The sequence below is a fragment of the Vicia villosa genome, linkage group LG4 (genome assembly GCF_029867415.1).
Source record: "Vicia villosa cultivar HV-30 ecotype Madison, WI linkage group LG4, Vvil1.0, whole genome shotgun sequence".
NCBI lineage: Eukaryota > Viridiplantae > Streptophyta > Magnoliopsida > Fabales > Fabaceae > Vicia > Vicia villosa.
Genome location: NC_081183.1, coordinates 188,938,754 through 188,946,813, shown reverse-complemented (window position 1 = coordinate 188,946,813; position 8,060 = coordinate 188,938,754). Strand labels below are relative to the sequence as shown.

The following is an 8,060-nucleotide window of genomic DNA, read 5'->3' as shown; positions in this document are numbered from 1 at the left end:
AAGCATCTGTATCCGCTGGCAAACCGACATGAGATCAGTGGCATGGTCATCCTCGGCCTGCTGATTCTCCAAGATCTCCTCGTATGCTGGCCTAGGTGGATCTTTGGGAGCGTCGGGTGTCATTAAAGGATGTGACACACGATAAAACCATGTGACGTACCCATCTACACAGTGCCAGGCTTGGGTGGCCACCATACGCCGATACTCCTCAGACACCAAATGATGCACCCAATCCTCAAATATAACAGTGAGGCCCACTCGGGTAACGGTGTAGGGAGCAGCCTCAAACGGTGACCTCGGTATCATCTGCACGCGTCCAAACTGTCTCATGCATCGCTCTGGCAGATACTTGACCATGGTGTTGGTCCCACATGTTAACCATCCAGAATATAATGCGATAGCAATCGAATGGACAACTTTTTCGAAAATGTATTTAAACTTTCAATAATAATACACTATTGTAAAAAAATCATTCTGAATATATTTTAATAGAATTAAACATTAGAAATAAAGTTAGTCCAAAAGGACCGAATATAATTTTGATAACTTTTCTTAGCTTCAGAATATTTAACGAAACATACAAAACTTAACAAGATTACAAAATTCAGATAAATACAATACTTCCTTTTATACATTTGAATTTTACAATTGGAACAAATTAATTCTTTAAATAAAATGTTGGAGATGCATAGAGATATTTTATCTGATTTTTTACTATTTCAAAAGTGTTTTGAACATATCAAAGGCTCAATAAAATTAGTCTATTTTCAAAGACTCAATCCAATCAAATCGCTCCATTAATTAGTAAAATGGTATACCTTTCCAGCAAAGCGTCGTACAAAAGCAGGGTTTCGTCTTTATCTCAAAATTGATGCTTATCAAATTACTTTCTATATTCTATAGTTGTAACACCCCAAATTCTACCCGAAATTATAATGCGGAAAATATCAGAGTATTTAAACAACAGATTAGAGTATCACCTATCAACTTAAAACTTCAACTTGTATGTAATTTAACAATGATACATAGCATTCGAATAACGTTCAACTATCAGCTTTATCTCAACTCAAACAGCTTGGAAGTATAATAAGTATTTCATATTATTCAACTTGGATTCAACGGTTATAATAAGAACGACTAAAAACATCGACAACATAGATATAACGATATAAACGACCCCCGAGTGCTACGTATCAGAGCGACACACCAACAGGACTCGATGAAGAAGCAAACTTCCACAGCTATACTTGAGTACCTGCCCATTTCCCATGGTAGGGGAAACATCAGCAGCAAGGGTGAGATATCAAACTATATAAATAGGATCATGATAAATCATATATTAGGTGAAGGATATAAATGAATCACCGTCTCACACCACATCAACATAAACAACACAAAGAACATCATCAATGAATAGTCATGATATCAACATATAATCATATTCAACAAGTCATCATTTAAGCATCATCAACAAGTTAACACATAGGCATCTTTATTATATATCAGAAATTAGGCATATTCGGTTAATCGCATTCACAAGTAATAATATCATCATTCTATTCATTAAATCACAAATTCACATCTTCACATAATCCCATCATTTAATAAGTCACAAAAATACAATCACTATATAGTCACAAAATATCACAACTATGAATCACATAAGACACATGGGACATGACTCATGTATATGCATGTGGTACCAATCGGAGCTTCAGCCTCTGTAGCCAATTGCCCAATTCAGAGGCACAAGGCATAAGCCTTCGTCACTAATTTTGCCAATTCAGGCCATCACTGAGTATGCATATGAAATGTGACTCGACAAACAAGACATACACAACATACTCATCACAATCACACGTCATCACTAGGCATACGCCTACGTCACTGATAATTAACAATTATTAGAGGTAATTCAACGTCACAATTAATCATTCATCTTCACATAGAAATAAACTCATCACGACATCATCATCATCATGTTTCGGTATATCACGGTAAACATATAACTTCACATATTAACAAAATCATCACAACAATCATCATTTATCATTTACTTCACAAAATATTCGTCACAAGACACACGCCCATATCATAATTATCACCGATCATAAAAGGTAATAACACTTCACACATAATATAACAACTTCATATAACAACGGAACAATTCCGACAATTCACCTAATCAACGGTCGATGCCATTAGCAAAATAATCACAAAGATATTCACAACAAATCACAATTTTCGGTCAATTCTCAAAATAATCCTAGTGTGCCAATTTATCAAGTAAACTGAATCAACCTCCAATTAACATTTAACTAAATTAGATATCATGTTAATTATCAAAACGATATCATTGGCACATCAATATATTATTTTCAACATAAATAGTCAATCAAAAACACAATTATGGTCAAATTCTCAAGATACCGTTATTTATCGATAAACCGAATAATTTATCCAAGTCTAAGTATTTTCCAATCAATTAGACTTACTGAAATTAACTCAACTATTAATTAAATCAACCAATTAACAATCCTATCATCTGAAGTTTCAATTCAATATTCTATTTCCAATCCAATTTCCAATTTACTACTTCATTTTCTATTCCAAAACCAACATTTTAATATAAAGGATACTCAAATCCACACTATTTTGGTCGGTTAGTAAAATAGCACAATTTCAACAAAATATCACCACCACATTAACCTACTAATTAAACTTAGCTACCACGTAAATTTTCATCAAATTCCGGACAACTAATTATACCGCTTACTTAAGCTATTTCGTTCAAACGAAACTGTTCTGAATTACATAGTTCTATTTAATGTGGTGTAGAAAACTAGTTCTGTTAATAGTATAATAAAGTAATATTGTATGTTTGGAGAACAAATGACTAACTAAGAACAAAATAAGGATTAAGAGAGATTAAGCAAGTGGGTGACACGACCAAGCATGCCTACCGTCCCCTTAGAACCGTGTCGGTCGTCCCAAGCACATGAGATGAGGCACTTGTTACTGTTCATTATTTGTTTCCAGATTTCTATCTATTCATACTCCATTATCACTATACTAACCTTCGTGTGTATATATATATATATATATATATATATATATATATATATATATATATATATATATATATATATATATATATATATATATATATATATATATATATATATATATATATATATATATATATACACATGAAGTGATGGAACACAAAAAACAAAGACCAAGTAGTAATCAATATCAGATGAAAATATAGAATGAATCAAGTGAGTAGCTGCAGGACACCATCTAACTAGTACACCGGCGTGGCACCTCCAAGAACAGCATTATTGCCGGAAAAAATTTCATTTGCAATATCAAACAGAAAATAAAATTAACACACCCCACTGACAAATTTATACCTTAAACCCACATAAAATTCATCATATTCTCATTTAGGTAGTAAGAACCCCCTTACCTTGGATTGAGTGCAGCTTTAAGGAATTTGAATGGAGATTTTGAGAAAAATGACACTTAAAAGCAACATTTTGGGTCTCCTTCTTCTCCTCTTCACAACCCTACCCCCTTTCTATTCTTTCTTTTTCTCCTTCCTCGATTACTCCAATGCTCTATGCTTCCACTTTACCAAAATGACAAAAGGATATTACCACTTGGTTACCACCACATAGTAATGGGCCTAATAAAATATACCCTTAATACATAGTAACACCATTATTTAAGCCCAATATCATTTATACACTTCATGTAAAAATAATACTTCCACTTAAATTCTATTAAAATAAAATCCGATTATGTTAATATACCGAATTATTACTCAATGCCTCATATTTCCGGTCTAATCTTAATTACTCGGAAAATTCCCAAAACGCTAAACATTAACTCATTAATATTTTTAATACTAAAAATATTAAAATCTTCGATTAAATATCGATCCGCTATACCGAACTAATACCGACTAAGTCGTCCTAAAACGCGGAAATTTCAATAAACATCTCAATAAATAAATAATATTATTCTTAATATTATTCTTCCGACTATCCGACTAAAATCCGATTAATTAAATTCGGGGCGTTACAACTCTCCCCCACTTAAAATATTTTCGTCCTCGAAAATTCGCCCAACACAATCATCCCTAACATCACGTCCTCATCTGACTTTCTTATTCTCAAGTTGCGCTTGACAACACTCCGACTATTACTATTCCGATATATATGTATCTCAACTGGACTTGAATCCAAAACTCCTACGCCAATCTCACAGTTATCCTTGCAACATAATCGTTTCTAACTTGCTAACCATTTCAGCAATATCTTGGAACAACATCTTACGACGTAGCAACAATCTTCACTCGCTCATACTTGAGGATACAACATTTCCTCATCATCTCAACAACATACTCAACACCGATACACATATACGATTTTTATTTTACATACTCGGGTGTCATTCACTAACGAAGCATCAACAACAGCATTAATGCAACAACGACAAAATTATCATAATACCAATCAGATCACATAAATCGACTAATAACCACACAACTCATCCTTAACCAACGACTTACAAGAACATCCTATTACAATCAGCACTATTCACAAGAAAACACAATACATCTGGCACATCATGCTCCAACTGCGCAACTCTAATCATCCATCTTAATTAATCGTCCTTCATTAGAGTTTTTATCGACTTATATGATTCACAAGCTTCAACTAATTTTCAGACTTTCCTCAACATTCACCCATTAATGCACCATCGAGATAGTAAGATAAGTCTATAACATCCAATACAATTCAGTCTACAAGAGATTAAAGATGATCAAGTCCTCAATTAGTCAATAGAGACCCGACAATCATAATGGAGTATAACCATCATTACCAACTATAATAGTGTTCCTTTAGAAATTGAACTTATGTACCCAAAATACCATACTTCAACAACTTGCAAAACTATCCGAACCTGCTAACACTGACGTCTTGCAGCTACTTACTGAAACACCTCTGAAGATACATTAGAACAAAATTTCTTCACACCAATATCAACACTTCTTATCATTGAAATCATACTCATCTCTTTGCATTTCCGACTCTTACTCGCGATCCATAAGGTTTCAACAACTTTGACAGCTTCTACCACAGTTCCAATCACCTATCAATAATCCTACATCAAGGCCTACAACAATACTTCACTTAATTGTTGTTCCTTCGCCAACAGCTTACACAGGACTCTTACACAACAACATGCTCGGCTTAACTTTTTTTCGGACAATTGCGGCAATAACCGTTTATATACAACAGGCTTCACTTCTACTATATCCATAACACTTCTATAAGGTAGAGTATAGTCTGACCTCTTCGTAGGCTCAAACGGTACGCCAATCCGATACTCGAAGCTCAAGATACAATTCTCCGACGTTATCCGAAATACAAACATCAACATCATACTGCGATAATCCATATCTCTCAAACTCTTCAAATGACACACTTGATCTTAAAATTACTTCTCAACAAACTTTCGAATTGCTTCTTAAATTCACTCATCTCTGACGCTGACGTCCTGCGCGATACCAACGCACAAGTCCGTTTTCCAAGGACAAGCATAACCGTTAACTTCACCTCTTTCCAATACCATCTTGTCACAAATAAATCTACTTACAGTTGCGGCATCCATTCTTGTAGTAAAATTCACCTCGTTAATTATCTTTCCGACGCTTCAAATCGGATATCCGACAATCACTTATGCGAGTCCAACATAAAGTCCACCGCAACTTCATCATTCTATCACTTTTCCAACACCGGTACCTTTCACAAGGCTAATCGCACTGAAAACTTCACAGTTCATCCACAATGCTGAACACAACAACTTTCTAGATTCCATCTTCCAGGATTTATTCTTGGTACTTAACGGTTACCTCCCGAAACATCATGAGTTTGCACCATACTTGCGGATCAACAACTGCTACATTGTTCCTCATCCTTCGAAGAGTAAACGTCAACAATTCTTGATCATTCTCCTTCTACAGACGCTCCAAGCTTGTTAAACAACCAAAACCTTAAATCCATGTTAACAAGCTCCAACAGTACTTGCACTATCTCGTTAAGCACTACATTGCACCAACAACTTACGACTGAAACATATCGGAGGAGCAAAGCTTCTCCTCCACCTCGCTCAAACTACTTCCTGCAACAACAAAATAAGTACCAACAGTATTTCACACATGTGTCGCGTACTACAACATAAAACACTGACAGCATTCAACTGTCGCACAACTCAACTGACTCGACAACTTGGGCGGATGGACCGACCTGCTCTGATACCACTTATGTAACACCCCAAATTCTACCCGGAATTATAATGTAGAAAATATCAGAGTATTTAAAATTTCAAACAACAAATTGAAGTATCACATATCAACTTAAAACTTCAACTTGGAGGAGGCGAGGAAAGTTTATCTTCCATCCAAGAATTAGATGAGATTCAAGTTGAGAGACTGGTTCATAAGCGTCTTCTGCTTAAGTCCACAAGGAGAAAACTTCCATTCATGTGGATTCAAACCATGTGTTGCTAGCTTCCTAGCCCGAAGACAGACATGGAATTTTGGTCTTCAGTTTTTGATAGATATTACACTTATTTGTTGGGTCTATATGAAAAATGTCGATAGAGGGAGTCGTCGGAATTGCCCTATCATACTCGTAGAGCATCAACTTTTTTAAAATTCACTTAACCGACTCCCAAACTCATATTCATTTGCAATGACCACCTTATCCTTTCCTTTAAGGTTCATCATTATTAATTACCCCTTTTCTTAGAAATGAATAAAATACAGTGGCGACTTTGTGACTTTTTCAGCCGCAACTTGTGCCACATTTTTAAGTAAAGGCTCGTCCTATAGTTGGACGACCATCTGGAGCTTTTTTTTCTAGTTGCGGTGCGGCCAACCCTTGGCCGACTAGGTGAATATTGTTTTTTTTTTTCATTTTTTATTTATTTTGAATTAATAAATAATATTTTTATATTATAAATATTAATAATTAATAATTTTAAAAATTGGACCAAACCGGTCGATTGGACCGATGAGATCGGAAACTGGAAGTGGATCAGATATGTTATTGAACCGGTGAGAACCGACTAAAAACCGGGTGTATATTTATCGGGTGAAAAATATCTAACAAATTTATATCTGTTCACAAACGGGTGTAAATACATGTTATATTACACCCTTTTTAAATAAAAAACGAGTGTAAAATTAAAAAAAAATTGTTTATACTTTTATTATATTATTAAAATAATAAATAAATATTATATTAAAATGAATTAATTATTAATATTTATAATTTAATAATTAATTAAGTGTGCTACTCTCAAAGTCTCAGGTTCGAATCCTGCTAAATTCAAATTGCGTATTAAAAAAACATATATTTATATTTATATTTAATCGGTTTTAGTCGGTTCTCACCGGTTCAATATCACATCAATTCTAACAATCACACCAGACCAATGACCCGTCTAGTTTCCGATCTCATCGGTCCAATTGACCGGTTCAGTCCAACTTCTAAAACACTAATTAAAATAATTAATTATTAATATTTATAATATAAAAATATTATTTATTAATTCAAAATAAATAAAAAATAAAAAAAAAAACACTCTTCACAGGGTCGGCCAAGGGTTGGCCGAACCGCAACTAGAAAAATAAATGCTTCAAATGATCGTCCAACTATTGGACGAACCTTTACTGAAAATGGTATATTGGTATTTTATTTCCAGCTTGTGGCATATTAGTGCATTCTTTCCATATATGTGGCATATTAGTAAAAAAATTAGAAAAAAACATAGCTCAAATATACAAGTTATCATAATGAACTTGGTATCATTGACAACCTTTAGGAAATATATACTTAGATTTTTTCATCTACAACATTCTCTTAAAAGTCTTCATTTTCCCTCTCTTCTAAATGGGCAAACAAAAAAAGAAAACTGTAAGATAACCTTCTAGAATGACCTCAACATGGCAACACAAATATTGAATCATAATCACAAGAACT

The 8,060-nt window shown here is 34.0% G+C and overlaps 1 long non-coding RNA gene across 1 annotated transcript; it reads right to left on the bottom strand.

The window, feature by feature from the left end:
- Nucleotides 1–981: 981 nt before the first annotated feature.
- Nucleotides 982–3,639, bottom strand: LOC131600580 (uncharacterized). Its single transcript, XR_009283206.1, has 2 exons — nucleotides 3,473–3,639; nucleotides 982–1,255 (listed from the first exon to the last, which is right to left on the bottom strand). It is a non-coding gene; the product is annotated as an uncharacterized LOC131600580 (long non-coding RNA).
- Nucleotides 3,640–8,060: the final 4,421 nt, after the last annotated feature.